Source organism: Felis catus, chromosome F1, assembly GCF_018350175.1.
Source record: "Felis catus isolate Fca126 chromosome F1, F.catus_Fca126_mat1.0, whole genome shotgun sequence".
Taxonomy (NCBI): domain Eukaryota; kingdom Metazoa; phylum Chordata; class Mammalia; order Carnivora; family Felidae; genus Felis; species Felis catus.
In genome coordinates this window covers 2,130,772-2,150,981 of record NC_058384.1, presented here as the reverse complement: position 1 = coordinate 2,150,981, position 20,210 = coordinate 2,130,772, and the positions used below count along the sequence as shown (strand labels likewise).

General features: G+C 61.1%; 3 long non-coding RNA genes across 3 annotated transcripts; 2 read left to right on the top strand and 1 right to left on the bottom strand.

Annotated features, from left to right (window-relative positions):
- The first annotated feature begins 120 nt into the window (after window positions 1–120).
- LOC102900052 lies at window positions 121–3,091 on the top strand. Its single transcript, XR_442202.5, has 3 exons — window positions 121–1,053; window positions 1,624–1,730; window positions 1,831–3,091. It is a non-coding gene; the product is annotated as an uncharacterized LOC102900052 (long non-coding RNA).
- A 725-nt stretch (window positions 3,092–3,816) lies between these two features.
- LOC123382722 lies at window positions 3,817–8,785 on the top strand. The gene is made up of 2 exons (XR_006591559.1): window positions 3,817–5,683; window positions 7,190–8,785. It is a non-coding gene; the product is annotated as an uncharacterized LOC123382722 (long non-coding RNA).
- A 2,542-nt stretch (window positions 8,786–11,327) lies between these two features.
- Window positions 11,328–13,109, bottom strand: LOC109495513. The gene is made up of 2 exons (XR_002150935.3): window positions 11,943–13,109; window positions 11,328–11,774 (listed from the first exon to the last, which is right to left on the bottom strand). It is a non-coding gene; the product is annotated as an uncharacterized LOC109495513 (long non-coding RNA).
- Window positions 13,110–20,210: the final 7,101 nt, after the last annotated feature.

Sequence of the window (20,210 nt, the reverse complement as noted above, 5' to 3'; positions counted from 1 at the left end):
CGCGGGGCTCGAACTCACGGACCGCGAGATCGTGACCTGGCTGAAGTCGGACGCTCAGCCGACTGCGCCACCCAGGCGCCCCAATGCTTATTCATTTTTGAGAGCGCGCGCGCGCACGTGAACTGCGGAGGGGCAGGGAGGGGGACAGAGGTTGCGAAGCAGGGTCTGTACTGACCGCAGAGAGCCTGATGCAGGGGTCGAACTCACGAACAGAAAGATCACGACCTGAGCCGAAGTCCCAGGCTCAACCACCTGGGCCACACGAGTGCCCCTGCACATTCATTTCTTTAACAAAGGCAGACAGGAGTGCCAGTCCCCGGGTGGGCGCGGGGAGGAGGGGGAGACGTGGCCCTGCTGTGGGTGGGTGACCTGGCTGGGGGCGCTGAACTTGGAGACAGGGAGGTTGGGGATGGGACAGGAATCCTACTGCTTTCCTGGATAAAGGGGACAAGGATCACCTCCTCCCTCCCCTGGCTGCAGGCTGGGGGCTCCCGCGCGTCACCCTCACGTCACCCTGTTTGGGAACCGACCCACTAGAGCAGGGCCCAGAACGCCTACTGTGGTCCGTCCAGCGTCTCCTTCCTCTACCTGATGGCAGGCCCCCCGGTGCGGCCATCCAGAGCCGTCCGGAACCACGGTGCCCAGCGGAGAGAACCCCCGCCAGCTTCCCCTGCAGGGGCAGGTGACGGGGCGCGCGGACCCCGCAGTCGCTCCTGTGGGCCCCCCGCTGGTGCTCCCGGAAGTGCAGTGAATCACGAGCCCGCGCCCCCCCCCCTCCGGGGGCCTCATGTTCTGGCGTTGGCGCCCTCTAGTGGCCATGCCGGAGCAGCCCCGCACTGCCCGCTGGGAAGCGGGAGGCGCAGACTTGGGAAGCCTGGAGGCGGGAAGCGCAGACGCTGGGAAGATGGTGGCGCAGGAGGACGCTCGGCTCACCTGGTCCCGCTGATCGCTTAGATTCCACCCACATCGGCCTAAGTAACGCAGAAAACCGCCAGAAGACTAGCAGAACGGACTCTCCGGAGCCAAGCGTAGGCGAGAGGCCCACGGAAGAGGGTAGGAAGGCCGGAGAGCCGGTGCGCGCTGCACGGACTGGCGGGAGGGAGCGGCGCGCGCGGAGGGGCAGCCCGCCCGGCCAGGCAGAGCCCCCGGAGTCTGGCCGCGAAAGCGGAGGGGCCGGACTGCGTGGGTTCTGACAGCCAGCGGGACTCAACCTCTGGAATTTTAAAAGTCAGCATCTCTGCTCGCGGGGAGGGGGGAGGGCGAGTGGACGCCAAGTCCTCCCTCTACAAAGACTGCGGGACAAAGAGCCGCGGGGATACCGGCCGGAACCACAGTTTGAAAAGCGCCTGGGGCCTACGGGAGGGAGTTGTTGAGCCTGGGAGGACAGACCTCGGCGGGGGAACAAAGGAGCTGGCGGGCGCCATTTCCCTCTCCCATCCCCCAGCGGAAATTCCAAAGGGAACCAGTTCCCGCCACCGAACTTGCACCGCGCAGTCCCCCAACGCTGTGCTTCTGGGGATCCATCCCTCCGCCGGGTCTGTCCTTCCGGTGCTGCAGGGCCCCTCCCGCAGGGGACCGCCGTGGGCAAAGCGAGCTAAACCTGTCCCTCCCGCCCCTGTGCAGATCCACTCCCTGGGATCCGCTAGGTCGGTTCGTGGCCAGTTCCCATCGAAGCAGCACCACAAGCCTGGCAGTGTGCGAGCAGCCCAGACGGGCCACACCACTCCACAGTGAGTCCTGCCCCTGGGAGAGGGGAAGATAAGGTACACACCAGTGTGACTTCGGCCTGCCCACCAATAAACCTTCCCCCCCCCCCCCCCTCCCCGACAGCGCAGGGGAAGTGCCCTGCAGTTTGGAGCTACCGGATCTCTAGCAAACTCCGGGTCTGATCCAGTGCGCCCCAGACCGACCCACTAACCGCACAGGGACCCGATCCTGCCCACAACAGGTAGAGCCACTGCACGGAAGGCCAGCGCAGTTCAGCCACAGCAGTAGCAACTGCTACCGTAGCAACGCACACAGGGACGCCCCTGAAGCGCCATCTTCCCGTTAACAGGGGACACTGCACCGCGGGGCACTACAGGACCTCGTCTTCCTAAGGCCACTGCTTTAAGTGCGGGAGACGCAGCTGACTTTGCTAACAGAGACACAGACGCAGCAGTAGACAAAATGAGGAGACGGAGGAATAGGTCCCAAATGAAAGAACAGAACAAAACCACAGCGAGAGACGTAACCAAAACGGAGACGTGTTCTGTAACTGATCTAGAATTTAGAGTAACCCTCCTAAAGATGTTGGCTACAGTGGAGGAAAGCCTGGAGAACATCCAGAAAGACCTAAAACACCTAAAAAAGGACCGGGAAGAGATGATCAACTCACTAAAAGAAACGAACAAGAGACCATCTGGAAAAAATAAGAAAGAAGAGACCGGACAAGGGCAGAGCAGCAGCCCAGACAAAGTAGTGGAAAGTCACCAAGCGGAGCCAGTGAGAGTGAGAAAAGTTGTGCAAGATGAGAACAGACCTAGGGAACTCCGCGACACCATCAAGCATAACAGTCGAGTTACAGGGGTAGCAGCAGAAGAAGAGAGAGAAAAGGAGGCAGAACATTTATTTGAGGAGATAAAAGCTGAAAACTTCCTGAATCTGGGGAAGGAAACAGAAACCCAGACCCAGGAGGCTCAGAGAGCCCCCCAAAAAACCAACCCGTAGAGTTCCATACCAGGCCAGCCAGTAAATAAAATGGCAAAACCTAAGGATAAAGAGAGAATTTTAAAAGCGTCAAGAGGAGAGAAAGCAGTTACATCCAAGGAAAATCCCATAAGGCTATCTGGATTTTTCAGCAGAAACTTCAGAGACCAGAAGGGAGCAGCATGATGTATTCAGGTGCTAAGAGGCAAAAGTCTGCAGCCAAGAACACTATCCAGCAGGGCTCTCCTTCAGAATAGAAGGAGAGAGAGTTTCCCAAACTAACAAAAGGGAAACCAGCCACTTCCCTGTCACACACAACGCCACCCGCCTGTGGGTCCCAAATCCACAGTCCAGCCCCCCTCCTGCCTGAGTCTGCTTGTGGGCAGTAAAAGAAACCCAAACCTGGCCTCTTAGAATTTTGAAACTGGGGGGTGGGGGCGGCTGGTCAGTACACGGGCCTCTGGGGGTGGGGGCGGGGTGGGGGGAGGGAGGCTTTCCTCTTATATACTCTTTCTGTACATTTTTTTTAAAGTTTCTAAGACAAAAAAAAAAAACGTGTTGCCGTCCTCTGACTCCGCCCCTTCCTGGGCTACCAGGCCCCCAGTGGCCCTCTCCTCTCCCCTCGGGGTGCCCTCAGCCTGGGATGCTGGCGCCTTCCAACATCTCACGCCCAGCACTGGGCTCTGAGGCCTGTGTCTTGCTGCCCCAATTAAGGGGGTGGGGGGAGGTTCCAGCGTCCACACCGCCTTCCTATGGGGAGCGATCCCCCTCCTGTGAGTCGCCAGGGGTGACAGGGTCCAGCTACCCTTTCTCCCCCCTGTGGGGAGCTGGGGCGCAGAACCCAGACCCGGGGGCGCACCGAGAGCTCCCCCTGGAGCCAGCGAGGCGGAGATGCAGGGACATGTGCCACCCGTCCCCCGACCAATAACTCTTCTGCTGAAGGTCGTCAGGGTTGGTCGTGATTGCCGGCCACCTCCCTGTGGGGCCCAGGCACCTTTCAGGGGTTCCTTCCAAGTGCCACAGGTGTGAGGGACACCTGGTCGGAGCAGGGACCTGTAGTCTGCGGAGCGAGGGGCTGCGGCCTAGCAAGAAGGGTCAGGACCCAGGTGTTGCCGGGGGGGGGGGGGGGGGGGGGGGGTGACCTTATGAAAGCAGTTTCCACAACCATAGGAGGCGATATGCCCGGGTTTTCAAAGTAGTTGAGGACCTAAGAGGCTTGGTGAGCTGTCACTTGGGAGCCTCATCCCGATAGGACCGACCGCGGTCGCCCTCAGCACGTCGCAGGAAGGAGCCCGAGAGAAGAGCCGCCTGGCCCGCGTTGGCTGCTGCCGTGCTGTCCCTAGGTCCGCAGTAAGCTGCCACTTCTACGAGCCGTGAGCTTAGTACCCTTTCACCCAGGCTCGGCCCCGCTCCGCCCCGAGGGCCACCTCACAGGTGCCCTTTCTACCCTGTGGGACCCTCGGCCTTATTCACACACACCCCCCCCCCCCATTCCCCCAATACCTGGCCAACCTGCAGCCTCTGCTCCTCCAAGCGGTTCCCCCCCCACCCCTCGCAGAAAGGCCCCGGGCACCTGCCAGGTGCAGGCCCCGGCCCCCACCCCCGCCCCCCTTCCAGTCCTCTGCGCTCGGCCACCCCCGCCACCACGCGTGCGAGTCCCGGGGCGGTGCTTGCAGTGCCCCGCTGTGACTCCCTGCTCGTCCCGCCGGAGGGCCCGCCCCGCCCCCGCCCGGCAGCATCGAGGAGCGGAACGCAGTCCCGGGCGGTGGCGGCCGCCGAAAAACTGCCCTCGCTTCTGGCTTCACAGGCCAGGCCCGGGCGCCTCCCGCTGCGTCCGCAAAGGAAGGCGGTTCTTAGGACGCGGAGGGGCCCGGGGTCTGTCCCGGAGCTCGGGGCCCGGCCGCGCTGGGGACCCGCGGCCGACGGCGCCCGCAGGGGAGGAGTCGCGCGGCGGCGGACAAAGGCGGCGCGGGCCGGTGGGCGGGGCTTGACGTCACGGGCCGGCGCCCCGCCCCCCCGGGGTGGGCCCCGCGCGGCCACAACAATAGGCGAGGGGGCCTCTCGCCGCCGCTCCCCGCTCTCGCTCTTCCGCGCCGGCTGGGCGGCGGGGGCTTTGCAGACCGCGGGGCCCTAGCGATCTCCTCGATTTTACAGAAATTCGCTTTCGGCGCCGACGTGCTTCTTTTAAAAAGGAAACGCGAGCGCGAAGCGGTCCCCGGCCGCTGTCGCCCCCGTCCGGCTGCCGGCCGGGGCACTCCGGCGGCCGGCTTCCGCGCGCGGCGGCCACCGGAGGGCGCCTCGGCGCCGTCGCCCTCTCCCCGGAGCACACTCTGCCTGAGACCCAGACCCGGGCTGGCCACCCCTGCCTCGGGGTCACCCGTCGGAGAACCCAGCTGGGTCATTGTGTGACCTCAGGGCAGGTGCTGGCCCTCCCTGTGCCAAGGTTTCCCGCAGGACGATTTTCATTCTAGAACGTTAAGGGAAGAGCACAAGTGTCTCTTGAGTCGGCTACGCCTTCATGGCCTTCACCTCAAATAGCCCACAGAGGGGCACATTCTGGGGAGACTTGCTCTGAACCCCTTCGGGGCCAAGGGCAGGTATGCGATGGGGAGCCGGCTCGGGGCTGGTCAGTAGGTACCAGTTTCCTCCTGGTCCCTCAGTCCTTTCCAGAAGGGAGTCAGGATCCTGGCCCACTTAGCTCGGGGCTACTAAAGCTGGGTCTCGTCCTGCCTCAGTTTCCCCTTCTACACCCCCACTCCCTAGGACAGATTCTTTGGCCACTCTATATGCCCCAGCTGGAAGCGATCTGGAGACCATCTGGGGAGCATTCTCACTGGCCAGCTGTCCTAGGTGTGCTGGTCAGGACCTCCAGCCCTGCCTGGAGTGGGTGCTGCTTGTGGGGACCCCCACTCCTTCCCTGCTCCCCACCACCCCAGTCCAGACAGGACTCCAGGATGGAGGAGACGGCATCTTGGGCTCAAGGACTCCATGTGGGGTATGGACCCTCTGGCAAGGAGAGACTCCAGCGTGGGGGTGGCCACTCTGCCCTTCCCTGGGCCATTCGGTGCTGGGCAGGACCTGTCCATTAGTAGATGTCACTGCCAGCTCGCTGCATTGAAGTCCCCTGAACTTTGTGAATTTTTCCCGAGTCCGAAGAGGCGGCCTCCCGGGCTGCGGGAGGAGGCCGAGGCCAGGGAGGCCGGTCTTTGGCGGGGCCCTCCTGACACCCGTCTGGATTGTTAAGCCCCCTCCCCAGCAGCCTTGTGCCTCCTCTGGGGGTGACGCCCTACCTGCCCTGGCCGGAGGGTGAGGGCCACCTGGGGCCACCTGCTTGCCTTCCACACAGTCCCCCACTGTCCCGGACCCTTGCGACGTGGGAGGCTTTAGAGGCCGTTCAGGAGAGAGGGGCCCCGTCCCGTGGGCGGCAGGTGCAGAAGGCCCTGGTGCTGCAGATCTCATTCGTCCTGTTCTGTCTGTTCTTCATGTATTTGTCCTGCCCGCACTTCCTGACCCTTCCTCTGAATCAGGCTGTCCCGAGGAGCTGGGGGTTCCCCGAGAGCACTTCTTACTTCCTAATACTGGGGCAAAGGACTCTGATTTCATTGCTTACGAGCTGTGTGGCCTGGGCCAAGTCCCTCGGCCTCTCTGAGACCAGGGGTGCCTTGCCCAGAGACCTCCACCGCCAGGGTTGGCCAAAAGGCTGCGAGAGGTTCCCCGTGGAACTTTCTCTGGCCACGGCAGGATAGCCTGGGGCTCGGGGCTGTGCACGTAGCCTGGACCCTCCTCCCTGAAGCCCCTTGGGCTTTCTTCCTTCCATTTTCCCTCATGTCCCCCGCCTCCTGGAGGCAGGACTGGTTATCCACTGACTGAATAGCCACGGCCCTTTGGGACCCCTGTCTGGGATAGGGACAGATGTCCCATGAGGACAGCAAGAGCGGCAGAGTCAGGAGGCCTTGTCCCGCCTGGCTCAGCCCCGAGGGCCCTCTTCCCTTCGGCCTCACCCGCGCCACCCCCCCCCCCCAGGGCCTGCTCGGGCAGGTACCAAGCCCCTCAGTCTCCCTGCCTGCAGTCAGCAGGAAGACATTTGCTTCATCCCGACCCATCACCTCCTCCTTCAGACTCCCTCCTGCTCCCCAAAATGGGCCTTTTACTCCTCCTCCTACCCACCAAAGCAGGTGCCCGGCCTCAGAAGCCTCCTCGTCCTCCCTCCCCCTCCTCCCTTCTCCCTTCTCCCTGTCACTGAATATCGCTCCCTCCCTCCCTCCCCCTCCTCCCTTCCTGAACGTAGCGCAAAGCAGCCCAAGGTCGGAGGGGTGACAGATGTCACAGAGCATCGCCCTCCCCCTCGGCCATCCTGCCGAGGAGCCCCGGCGGAGCCTGCAGGGGTGCGGGGCCTGGCTGATGGGTTCGGGCTCCCTCACAGTCATCATCGTTACCGTCAGCGTCAAAGGGGGGGCTCTTTGAATGAACCTCCCCGCTGATGGCAGACACTGCCCCTCAGGAGGTGACATCGCCCCCCCTGGAACGGGATCACCTGACGGGGGAGAATCCCCCCCGACTCGGACCCACCCCCCCAAGGATACCAGCCCTCGCATCATCCAGGGTACGTCTGGCAAGAGGGGGCCTCTCTCCCAGGGACGGGGGGTCACCCTTGGGAGCTGCCTGGAGGTGGGGGTCAGAGACACCCAGAGTGGGACGCTTTCCTGACAGGCCGGGTCCCCGAGCAGCCCGAGGGAGGGTGAGCGGGGCTCAGCAGAAATCCGAGCCCAGATAGGAGAGGCGCTCTTGTGATCACGGGGGAGACAAGGCGCATGTGAGGCCATCGGCACCCGTCCCCGGGGCCCAGGCGGAGCCGTGACGCCCAGAGGGAAGGGAGCATCATGCAGTGTCCCGGTCCAGCTGACATGGCCAGCGTGAGGTGGGCTGGGACACAAGGGCCTAGCTCTCCAGTCCCGGGACCTGGTTGTGGCTTTCCCCCTCAATTCGGGGGCCCCCTGGTGTCCCCCGGCCGCTCTCCCAGCTCCGTCTCTCCGGGTTCATTGTCACATGTGCCCTGGCCCGGGACACCTCCTCCCTCCTGCCATGTCAGCATGTCAGTCTTCCCCCGGGCCCCGGGCCCACTCTGGCCTTGGCCGTGAGCGCCGTCTGCATCCCTCAAGCCAGGGCCTCTGTTGCCTCGTGGGGTCTTGTCCTCGTGATGCATCTAGATGGGGGCATCGCGAGGGCAAAGGCCTCACTGCCTGCCCCAGTGCCTCACATCCTGAGAGTGGGCCCCACGAGCCCCCAGGGCTTTGGGGTCCTGCACACTAAAGTTAAGGCCTGGATCAGCCCTGTGATGGTGTTAAAACGTGCCCTCGATTCCTCGGCACGACTCCCTTCCAGGGATGGGGCACAGTCCCCTCCCGTGGGGTGCGAGCTGGACCTCGCCTGGTGACTCCCGTAGAGGGAACAGGAGGTGGCGGTCATGACAGGTGACATCCGAGCCTGGGTCACAAAGGGTGTCGCGGCCTCCGTGTGCCTCTCTCTCGCTGGCCTTGCTCGCTCTGGGGGAAGAAGCCAGCGTGTCGTGAGGCCCTTTGAGCCACCTTCAGAGAGGCCCCTGGCGAGGGGCTGAGGCTCAGGCCAACAGGCCGCACTAACTCGCCAGCCGCGGGAGTGAGCGGCCTTGGGGGTGAAGCCTCCGGCCCCGGTCAAGCCTTCAGATGACTGCAGCTCGGGCTCCTCTCCTGGCGACAGCCTCCTGAGAGACCCAGAGCCAGAAACAGCCAGACCTGAACTCCCACATACAATGTGAGGCATAAGCAAGATGTATTGGGGTTTTTTTTAGTTTTGTTGTTGTTGTTTATTTTGAGAGACAAAGAGAGTGAGTGGGGGAGGGGCAGAGAGAGAGAGAGACAGAGAGAGAGAGAGAGAATCCCAAGCAGGCTTCTATCAGTGTGGAGCCGGACGTGGTGCTTGAACTCACAAACCACACGATCATGACCTGAACTGAAATCAAGAGTCAGGTGCCCCAAGATGTGTTGTTTTTAAGTGACTTGAGTCTTAGGGTAATTTGTTACCCATCAGTAGGTAACCAATAAAACTCCTTAAAAGCTGAGTGTCCTTTGGGAAGTCACCTGAGTTTTCTGAGCCTCAGTTTCCCCTGAGTTAAAATGTTAAACGGTGTTGCCCCCTTGATTGCCCACCCCTCCCACGAACACGCGCTGGGTCCTTGAAGGACAAGGCCTCCCTCTGGTCAAGGCGGTCCTGCCTGCACGGTGGCCGCATCACCCCGGTGGCAGGGACACATTTGCCGTGTGGCTGGGAGCTGGAACCTTCCGCCGGGCATGCCGAGCTGGGTGGGCCTCCACAGACCGGGCTGGTGTGCGGGGCCCCGGGGATGGAGGGGGCTTGGCCCTCGGTACCTTTTGGATCCTTTCCAATTCTGAACCACGTGACTGTGTCATCTACACAAGTAAATAAGTGAGTCAAATTCGTATCAAGAGTGAGGCGTGCAAAATCACAACAGAGTCACATACTGTTCAAAACAAAACAAAACAAGAAGGGGCTCCTGGGGTTGAGGCCCGTGGGTTGAGCGTCCGACTCTTGATTTGGGCTCAGGTCATGATCTCACGGTTCGTGAGTTCGTGCCCCGTGTCGGGATGGGTGCTGACGGGTGGGAGCCTGCAGCCTGCTTCGCATTCTGTGTCTCCCTCCCTCGGCCCGTCCCCCACTCACATTCTCACGCGTGTTCTCTCTCTCAAAATAAATTTTAAAAAGGAAAGACAAAACTGAGCAGGGAGCAGGAGCCACACTCCACAGGATTCTTCCTATCAAGCCAATGAACGCCCCAAATCCAACAATGACCATGGCAAGGGGAGGGCCCGGAACCCAGACCTGGTACCATGTATTATCTAAAATGTCCACTGGGGGGCGCCTGGGTGGCTCACTCGGTTGAGCGTCCAGCTCTTGGTTTGGGCTCAGGGCATAATCTCACAGTGCGTGTGTTCGAGCCCCGCATGGGGCTCTGCGCTGATAGCGTGGATTCTGCTTGGGATTCTCTCTCTCTCTCTCTCTCTCTCTCTCTCTCTCTGCTCCTCGCTCACTGCGCTGTCTCTGTCTCAAAATAAATAAACTGAAAATGTCCGTTTGTAGGTCCGTCTGGGTGGCTCAGTTAGTTAAGTGCCCAACTCTCGATTTCGGGTCAGGTCATGATCTCACCGCTCGTGGGTTCAAACCCCGCCATCAGGCTCTGCAATGACAGTGCAGACAGAGCCTGCTTGGGATTCTCTCTCTCTGCCCCCCACCCCCGACTTGCGCTCAAGCTCTCCCTCTTTCTCTCTCTCAAAAGAAATAAACTTTAAAATGCCCGTTTGTAAAAAAAAAAAAAAAAAAAAGTATTCGTAACATGACAGAAAATAAAATGTCCATTTCTCAATTAAAAAAAAAAGTGTGAGACGTGCAAAGAAACAGGCAAGTTTGACCCGTATTCTGAAAAAAAGGGAGGGAGTAGAAACTCACTGAGGGACCCAGGTGTTGGACTTTGTCCCTCTCCTTCTCTCCCTTGCCCAGTGCCAACTTCCAGGGATCTGGCCGCCTGTCCACCCCTGAGGCTGTCCACCTTAGGGGACCAGGGATTGGGAAGGCTATAATGACACGCGAGGTGGAAATTACCTCCTTGGATGAGGATCAGTCCCCAGAAAAATAGAAGGGTCATCGACTCCAGTCCAGGTTGTATATTAAAAAAAAAAAAAAAAAAGGTATTTTAAGAATTTATTTGACCAAAAATCGTTTGGCCTGGCCCAGCACCAAGCAGGAAGTGGTGAGGAGGGCTCGGCCAGGAGCCAGGGGCAGGACTTAAATAGAGAAAGTGCAGAGCAGAGAAAGGAAATGGTGCACTTGGCCATAGCCTAAGCCCCCCGCTTTGTGATCCTGTCTCCATCTTGGATATTGGGACCTTGAGGCATTTACAGACTAGGATTTTGGTTTGCTCAGGTGGGCCCCCAGGGGATTGCCGCCACATCAGTCTCGTGGCCTCCTTGTTTAATTAAATGGAACAGTGGATACCCCAAAGGTGTCTGTCCACTTTGCGTCAGTGGGAGGGGGAAACACAACACCCCAAAATACGCCACCTCGGTCCGGTCCGTGGGTTATTTAGAGCCCAAGGCAATCAGAACCCAGCAACCCAAGAAAAACCTTTACCCTGGGGCCGCTGGGGCGGCTCAGTCGGTTAAGCGTCCGACTTGGGCTCAGGTCACCATCTAGAGGTTCATGAGTTCGAGCCCCACGTCGGGCTCTGTGCTGACAGCTCGGAGCCTGCAGCCGCCTTCCGATTGTGTCTCCTTCTCTCTCTGCCCCTCCCCCACTTGTGCCCTCTCTCGAAAATAAATAAATGTAAAAAAAAAAAATTCTTTTTTTTTTTTTTTCAATAAACCGCGCTCCAAGAAATGGCTGTCCGGGCTCCCTTCTTTCCTTCCCTCAGTCCCTCTGACTCTGTTCTTGCCCATGGTCACGTCTGGGCTGTGCGGCCACAGGACAAGGGCGGGAGCCCCGAGCCGCTCAGGGTGGGCCCTGTGCGACAGGCAGCTCCAGACTTACAAGGAGAAGACAAAAGAACCAGGGACAAGAAAAGTAAAAGGTATTCAAATAGGCTCAGCTACTTTGGGGTTTTCCTTTGTATTTATTTTTAGCAAGGATTGTGTGCCTAACTCTGCATTAAAATAGCTGATGCTACCAAAAGTGAAGGCAGCTGGTGGGCCCGGGCCACCCAAGTGGGGAGTGGGCATTTGTGTCGCGGACCCCCCCTCCCCCTACCCCCACGGACCGCTCTGGTAGCATGAATGCAAACAGAAGCAGGGCCCTTTGGGTCCAGCTCAGGGCAGCGGGGGAAGCTCCCGGAGGCAGCCATGCTTGAGGACTTAAGCTTCCAGAAAGCCTCCTCAGCTGACTGCAGCCAGCAGAGGGCTGAGATTCCCCCCACTGATCACCAAGCCCGGCGTCCCAGGGAGACAGATGCGACAGCCGGCTCTCCGTGCTCCATCAGGGGGCTTTAAGTATTGTTCCTGCGAGGGCGCGTCGGGGAGGACTTTCTGGATGGCAGGTCCCACCTGAAAATGCCCGGATGTGTTCCATCCTCCTCCGGCCACCTGGGAGACACACGGGTGGCGGAGGAGGCAGGGAGGGGGAGGGGACCCTGGCGACGAGAGTAAGAAGGCTCACGAGCCAAACTTCCTTTGGCCCAAGTTTCTAAGTGTGGCCCTGGAGTGGTGACCCACCTCCACGCCGAGCTGGACAGAGTCCCTGAGCAGGTGGGGGCCGATACCCCGGAGCGGAAAGGTTGCCCTTGTGTCCACGGCTGCCTTCACAATACTGGGGAAGAGAGGGACGCCTGGGGAGCTCAGTCGGTTAAGGCTCCGACTTTGGCTCAGGTCATGGTCTCATGGGTTCGAGCCCCGCGTGGGGTCTGTGCTGACAGCTCAGAGCCTGGAGCCTGCTTCGGATCCTGTGTCTCCCTCTCTCTCTGTTCCTCCCCTGCTGACGCTCTGTCTCTCAAAGGCGAATAAACGTTTAAAAAAGAAAGAAAGAAAATACTGGGGAAGAGACAGTGCCATGTGGCTGTGCGTGTCCCTTAGCATTTGTCAGGAACCCACGACTCCAGAGGCAGCTGTCAACCGCTTCCGATCTCATCTACACATGCACCTGAGGGATGTTAAGAACAAATTTTCTTTGGCGAAGTGATTGATGCGCCGGGGGGCGGGGGGGGGGGTTGGTGATGGGCGCCGCGCAGGCCTCTCTGCGGCGCCCGAAGGGGATCGACGACACCCGGCAGGCTCCCAGGTGCCGCGTGCGGGCCGGCAGCTTCCCGCGGTGCCCCTTTGGGGGCCGATTCCGTTGGCCGCTACGACAGGATCAATCCTGTTACGCCTGCTTCCAAGGGACCGCGTCCCGCGAGACACGTGTCAGAAACCTGGGCCCTCGCTTGGGCGGCGGCGCCGTGACCTCAGACAGCGTGCCGAACTTCTCTGAGCTCCATTGTCCCCCTCTGCAGACTGGAGCTGACGCTGAGCTTGCAAGGTGGCGGCGAGAAGCACGCAAGTTTCAAAGGTCAAGCGGCTGCCGCAGCGTCCTCCCGCCCCGTGGCTGCACCAAGGTCGCGGCGGGCGTCCGGACCTCGGGGCCTCCAGGTCGCCCCCGCCCGGCAAGGGGTCCCACCGCCACCACCCCCCCCCACCACCCCGCCCGCTAATCGCCCAAAGCTGGCGGCCCGGCCACCCCGCCCCGCTCCCGAGAACCCGCACCGACGGGGACGGTCCCGGGAGGCGCCAGGACTGCGCCCCGCCCCCCCGCGCAGAGAGCAGCTGCCAGGAACTCGAGTATTAATAGGAGCAAACTTCCTGGAAAGATTTTCTGGTCCCAGACGGAGGCCCCGCCCCCCTCCGCCAGCGCAAATAAATACCGGCCGCGGGGTGGGGGTGGGGGTGGGGGTGGGGGGTCGGCGGCCGCGAGCAGGGAAGCCCCGCGCGGCTCGCAGGTGCCCGGGAAGGGGCGCCTCTTTGTGCGCCCCGCGGGGGCGCGCCCGCCCTCCGCGCACGGCCCCGCGCCCTGCGCGCCCCCGCGCCCGCCCCCGCGCTCGCCTCCCCCCGCCTCCGAGGCCTCCCCGCGCCGGCGCCCTTCCCGGCCGAGCGCCCGCCTTCTCCGCGCGGCCCTGCGCGCCCCCGCGCCCTCGCGCGCGCCTCCGCGGCCTCCACGCGCCTCTTTCGCGGCCCCGCGGGCGGGACGGCGGACGGAGCGGGGGGAGGGCCGCCTGGGCCCTGGGCCCACCGGGGCCCGGGGTCCGCGGCTCCTCCTCCCGGGACAAAGCCCGGCCCGCCCGCGGGGCCGTGCGTCGTTCAGGGTCCTCGACACCACCCCCCCACCTGGCGTTGAAAGCCGCGCTCTGCTGCTTCCGAGTTTCCGGATCTGCGCGGACCCCCTGGGCCCGGAGGCGGTCGCCGCCCCCGCCTTCCCCGCAACCCCTTCGCCCGCAGCCCCGCCGCCCTCCCGCAGAGGGCAGTTCCGGCGCGCGAGGCCTCCCCGCCTCCAGGCCTCGGAAGGTAGCAGCCGCCCCCGGGTTTGCGCCAGGGCTTTCCCCGCCTGCGACTCGATCCGTTCGTTCAAAAATGTGTATGCGGGGCCTCAGAGCTTCCAGGGCACCGTTCCGGGCACTGGGGATCGAGCGGAGGTTGTGATGGCAGAGACAGACTAGCCTCAGTGGAATGCGCCACATGTTGGCGACGAGGGCTCGGGGAAGAGCAGCCGGGAAGGGGGGGATAGGAAGTGTGCTCACAGGAGAGGTGGCTTTCAGGTAGGTGACTGGGAAGGCGACGGTGGAGTTTGAGGACAGGCCTGAAGGAGGCAGTCATGCAGAGAGAGACACGTGGTGGCCCGCCGCGCTCCAGAACCGCGGGGGGGGGGGGGGGGGGAGAGGTGGAGGGGGGGCAGTGTGGCGGGAGCAGCAGGAGCTGGGGGTGGAGGGGCACCAGGGCAGGGTCGCGCGCTGGATGGCCTTGTGGGCCACCGCTGACTCTCTCCTGGGGGAGGTGGGAGCCCTGCAGGCTTGTGACCGGAGGGGGGCGCAAGTGTGACTTCTTTTCCAGGCAGCGTTCTGTGTGGGGAACAGACGGCAGGAGCCGCGCCCGGAGCCGCCGGCCCAGACGGAAGGTCCTCAGAACAAATCCCAATCCCGGGAGAGCCGACCGGGCGTGGCCAAGGAGGGTGACAGGGACAGGAGAAGTGGTCGGTGGGATTCTGGAAGTCTCTCGAAGGGCTTATGGCCGCGCCAGATAGGAGGTAGGAGAGAGGGAAGGGAGTCCAGGAGCACTACGGTTTGGGCCTCAGCAACCGGAAGAGAGTCGTTGTCATTAACCGGGTCGGGGGAAAACGCCTTGCTAGTTGTGGGAGCCCGGTTTGAACAGGCCGGGTCGAGGCACCCGTTAGACAGCCAGGCGCAGGGTTGAGCAGACACCGGTCCGACGGGCCTGCAGTGCGGAGATGCGCGGGCCGGACATAAATACGGGAGGTCACCACACAGCCCTCCTGGCGTCGACAGCCGCAGTTTGCTGGGATTATCTAGCTCCGCGCTGTGGCCTGCGGGAGCCACCAGCCTCCTGTGGCTACTGAGCACTTGAAATTAGTGGAGGGACGCCTGGGGGCCCAGTCGGTTAGGCCTCCGCCTCAGGTCACGGTCTCACGGTTCAGGGGTTCGAGCCCCGCGTCGGGCTCTGTGCTGACAGCTCGGAGCCTGGAGCCTGGAGCCTGGATTCCGTGTCTCCCTCTCTCGGCCCCTCCCGCACGCGTTCTCTGTCTCTCAAAAATAAATATACATTAAAAAAAAAAAAAGAGTTTCCAATGAGGGGCGCCTGGCTGGCTCAGTTGCAAGGGCATGGGACTCCTGACCTCGGGGTGGTGAGTTTGAGCCCCGGCCTTGGTGTCGAGACTATGAAAAATAAATTTAAAAAGTCCAGTGAAAATTTAGTGTCCACATTGAGAGACGCTGCAGGTGTTCAATGCAAACTGGATTTCGAAGGTTTAGTACAAGAAAGTTAAGTATCTCAATAATTTTTACATCGAATACCAGGTGCCCCTAGGGTTAATGTAGTCTTAAAATCAATCTCGCTGTTTCCTTTTTTTTTTTTTTAATTTTTTTGTTTCAACGTTTATTTATTTTTGGGACAGAGAGAGACAGAGCATGAACGGGGGAGGGGCAGAGAGAGAGGGAGACACAGAATCGGAAACAGGCTCCAGGCTCCCAGCCATCAGCCCGGAGCCCGACGCGGGGCTCGAACTCAGGGACCGCGAGATCGTGACCTGGCTGAAGTCGGACGCTTAACCGACTGCGCCACCCAGGCGCCCCTCCTTGTTTCCTTTTTACGTTTCCAACCTGGTTCCTAGAAAATTGATTTTATTTTAGATTCTATTTTGAGACAGAGAGAGGGGGCACAGGTGGGGAAGAGGAGTGGGAGAGAGAGAATCTTAAGCAGGCTTCTCGGAGCCCTGCTCGGGGCTCCATCCCGTGACCCGCCATCATGACATGAGCTGAAGTCAGGAGTCAGACGCTTAACCGACCACCCAGGCGCCCCGAGAAAATGCTAAAGGACACATGCGGTTCATATCAGGCTTGCGTTGGACAGTGTCCATCTCGGGAGGGACTTGGAGAGAGAAGGGGTCCACGGACTGACTGAGCCACAGACCCCCCATAACACAGCCAGTCAGAGGGAGGGAAAGCCTGCAGGAGCGGGGAGCCGGGTGGGAAGGCGGGCAGGTGTGGTGTCCCACAACCCCCAGAGAGGGTGTCGCCAGGAGGACGGAGTGAGCATCCTGTCCCTTGTCGCAAGGTCGACGATGAGGACTGAGCACGTGGTCCAGCGGCCACGAGGTCACTGCTGAGGTGGCAAGAGCCTTGCTGGAGGGGCCAGGAGGGGAGCCCAGGGTGGGTCCAGGAGGAAGGGGGAGGCGCACCGCAGAGTTTCCCTGTAAAGGGAGAGGAGCGGGTAGCTGGGAGGGAGGTGAGCTGGAAAGCGCTCCTGTGGCCCGAGAAGTGAGAGAAATGGTGGCACTGTCCCTGCCGCCCGAGGTGACCGGTGGAGAGGGGACAGCGGCTGGAGTCACGTCCTTGAGGGGACAGAGAGCAGAGGCCTTCTGTGGGGCGTGAAGCGTCCACAGGACCTAGGGCAAGCTGGGGCCTGGCGGTGGCCGGGCGGGTGGCCGGATGGGTGGGTGTCCGGATGGGTGGCCCGGCCGCTGGATAGTGCTGTTCCAGTGCTGCCGGAAGCCACTTGATTTGCCCCTAGGTGGGTGTGCCCCCCCTCCCAATCCTGCCCGCCTTTGTTTCTCCTCTGAGATTTGAGTCATCTCTACATCCATTGTGGGGCTCGAACTCACAACTCAGCTCAAGAGCGCTCTCCAGGGACTGAGCTGGGCGAGGAGAGCTCATCTCTTTGACTACAAAACAGAGAAGTAGCCAGGGGAGAAGGAAGTGGCATTTCTCCTTTGCTTCCTGTGCACCCCAGGGCGCCCCTCCCTCCCCCTTTCTCCTCTCCCCTCTCTCTCCCTTCCTCCTCCCCTCCCCCTCCTTTCCTCCTCCTTCTTCCTCCTCCCCTCCCTTCCCCCTTGTCCCCCTCTCCTTACCCCCTCCCCTCTCCTTTCCTCCTCCTTCCTACCCTTCCCCCTCCCCTCCCTTCCCTTCCCCTCTCCCCTCCCCCATTCGGGCAGAGCTGGCCCCGCCCCGCCCCCAGAGAGTTACTTCCTCTTCTCGGGCTGTGGGCGGGGCCTGGCGCCCCACTGGACACAAGGAACCTGGTCCTTCCCATCCGCCTTCGGGGAGCGTGCTGGGGAGGGGTGCGGCTGGCAGTCCTCCAGGTGAGGATCTGTGCACCCCAACGGGCGCCGCCCTCGCCGAGCCTGGAGCTCCTGCCTCGCGCCTCACTGGCCACCCGCCGTCCTACGACCCTGGGTCCCGGGGCGCTGAGCAGAGCCCAGCGCGGTGCCCGGTGCCCGGTGGTCGGTAACGAAAGGAAGCTGGGACTTGGGAAGAAGCGGCGCCTTAACCTAGCACCGGCCTGCGTGGTGGGCAGAGTCCCCCTGAGGGTGCCCTGCGCTCGCCCACCCCCAGGGTCCTGGAACAGTGGGACTGGGGCGAGGGCAAGGCTTGGAGAGATCCCTGTGGGCACTTTTCCTAAATGGATCTGACCTCCGACCCCTTTAAAACTTTGCTTGTTAATAACACCCGAGGCCGTGAATGTCCAAGGGAGGATGCGCTCTCGGAATTTCTCCCGAGGGGCTCGTTTCAGCCAGCTCAGGGGCCCCGGATGCACCTGCTCAGGGGCTGTGCCTCTATCCGGGGGCCTGCCTCTGAGGCCACATCCACCCAAAACACCGGCTCCACCCTCTAGGGTGGACCCGGGGTCACCTCCCCTCAGCCGTGGGCTGCTCTATTGACTGCAAGGTCGCACACACGTTAGGGGTGGGAATTACACCCATCTGGCAGAAAGATTCTTCTCTTTCGAGTGACGCTGCAGGACTCTCGAGTGCTGTTTAGTCATCGCCCACCCGAGCGGGGAGTGACGCATTTGTAAGCCTTGTGCCAACACGGGCAGGGCATCACTGCCAATGGAATACCGACTCCCAAAGGCCTCCCTGAGACTCATAAAGTGAGTCCGCGGGGAACAGCGACTGAATCTGCAGAGAGATGATTCGCACAGAACGTTTTAGGGGACCGTTGATTAGCACCCAGGATCGTCCTACGTGTGGAAGTCAGTGAATGAAAAGTTTATCTGACGGGCAGGCTGTGTTTCAGGAAGGCACGGCTCGTGCGACACGACGTCAACTTGAACGGAGTTACGAGTGTCTATGACTTTGCGTAAAAAGTCGGGAGGCAGGGACTCCAGGCTGGGACGGCAGCCCCACGGTTACAGGAACCCGGGCTTCACCATTTAATTCTCATTTAATTCTCCACCGTTCTCGAGGCTGCCTCGTGACACAAGATGGCTGCTGGCGCTCTGACCCTTGCCTCTCAGTTCCGGGAAGGAAGAAGGCAGGAAGGACCAAGGGGGCTCAGTTCCCCATCGGCCCCAGCAGGTGCCGGAAAGGAGCCCCGGGAAGGAAGCCGCCAGCGCGGTGTGGCCACTCACGGCGTCCCAGAATGTCCACCGCAAGGTGACCCGCGCAGCAGAGAGAGAGCGCCGTGGTTCCTGGCGGGCTCCCTGAGCCCGAAGCCCGCATTTCTGTCCAGCGGCCGGGCAGGGGGAGGGAAGGGAGGCCAGGGCCTCTCCTGGAGCCGAGTCCCGCCTTGTGCTGAACGGCCTTCCGAGAAGAGTCTCTCTGGGACGGTGTCACAAGTTCCTGGCGGTGTCCGAGCATCTGGGCACGCTGAGGGTCACTAAACCGACGGGCGGACAGGTCCCGAGGCTCGTCCTTGCCGCCCCGCCCTCGGGAGGCGGACAAGCCTAAGGTTCACCTGGGTTGCAGAGTCTCGGGGACGCGACTCGTTTTCCAGGAGGTGAAATGAGCCTCGTTTCTTGGTGTTCCTGTGAGTTTTACTGAGTCCAGGACAGATCTGAGACACCGTAGGTCACCAGCCTCTCGGTCTGTGTGTGGGGGTGGCGGAGGGTGGAGGGAGGTTCCCCAGTCGGCTCTCTGGAGACGGGGCCTTGCTGCGGTCTCTGACCACAGCAGTTTCGAGAAGCAGTGCTTCCTCTGGGTGCCCCCCGGGGAGCCCCTGCAGCATGTCAAAGAACAGCGCACCTCCCACCCAGCTGCCCAGGAAGGCGCGGCCTTGTGGAGTCAGGAACCTGGACCCCAGGATCAGAGGAGGGTCGCCATTTCTTGAGCACCCACCGTGTCTGTTCTAGACACTTGACATCTTTTTGTTTAAATCTTTTATTTATTTATTTTGAGAGGGAGACAGAGCGAGAGACTGAGCAGGGGAGGGGCCGAGAGAGGGAGAGACAGGATCCCAAGCAGGCTCTACGCCATTAGCGCAGAGCTCTATGTGGGGCTAGAACTCGCGAACCGTGAGATCGTGCCCTGGACCGAAACCAAGAGCCGGACACTTCACTGACTGAGCCCCCCCCCCCCCGCACCTCGACATCTAGTTCTTTAATAATAACTTTATCGGGGCGCCTGGGTGGGTCAGTCGGTTGCATGGCCGACTCCTGACTTCAGGTCATGATCTCACAGTTTGTGGGTTCGAGCCTCGCATCGGCCTCTGGGCGATGGACGCAGAGCCTGCTTGGGATTCTCTCTGTCTCCCTCTGTCTCTGCCCCTCCCCTGCTCAGCCCCCCTCTCTCTCTCTCTCAAAATAAAAGTAATAATAGTAATCACTTTATTGAGTCGTGTTTTCCATGTTGTCTGATTCACTCATTTCGAGGATACACCCCAACCAATTTTTAGTAGATCGCCCGGCCGCGCGCCCGTCACGGTGGGTGGGTTTGTAGAACGCGACTGCGGCGCAGATAAGATCCCTCACGCCCCTTCTCCGTCGCTCCTGCTTTCTTCCTGCCCCAGACAAGCACTCATCTATTTTCTGTCTCTATAGATTTGTCTTTTCCGGACATTTCACATAAATCAATTCTACGATGTGCTGTCTCTCACGTCTGGCTTCTTTCCGGTGCAGAATGTTTCCAAGGCACATCGTGGCACAGCATGGTGTCGTTTCTGCTTCTCGCTGGGGAGCCCGGCTGGCCCCCGCTCCGCCTACCCATCCAACCAGTTGACGGTGTTTCCAGTTTTTGACTCTTGAGTAACGCTGCTAAGAACGTCTGTGTGTAGACAGTTCCACTGTGTTGTATTTCTAACCCTCCCGATCCTGTGTCGTGGGTATGATCGTCCTGTCCTTGCTTTGTGGATGAGGACACTGACCATGACAGAGACTCGGTGACGCATCCACGGGCACACGGCTGCCATATTTATCCGTTCTAGGGAGTCCCTTTCCCCCCCTTATTCTTCTGTTTCTGAAACCGGGATGCATCTTTTTTTTTTTTTTTTAATTTTTTTTTCAACGTTT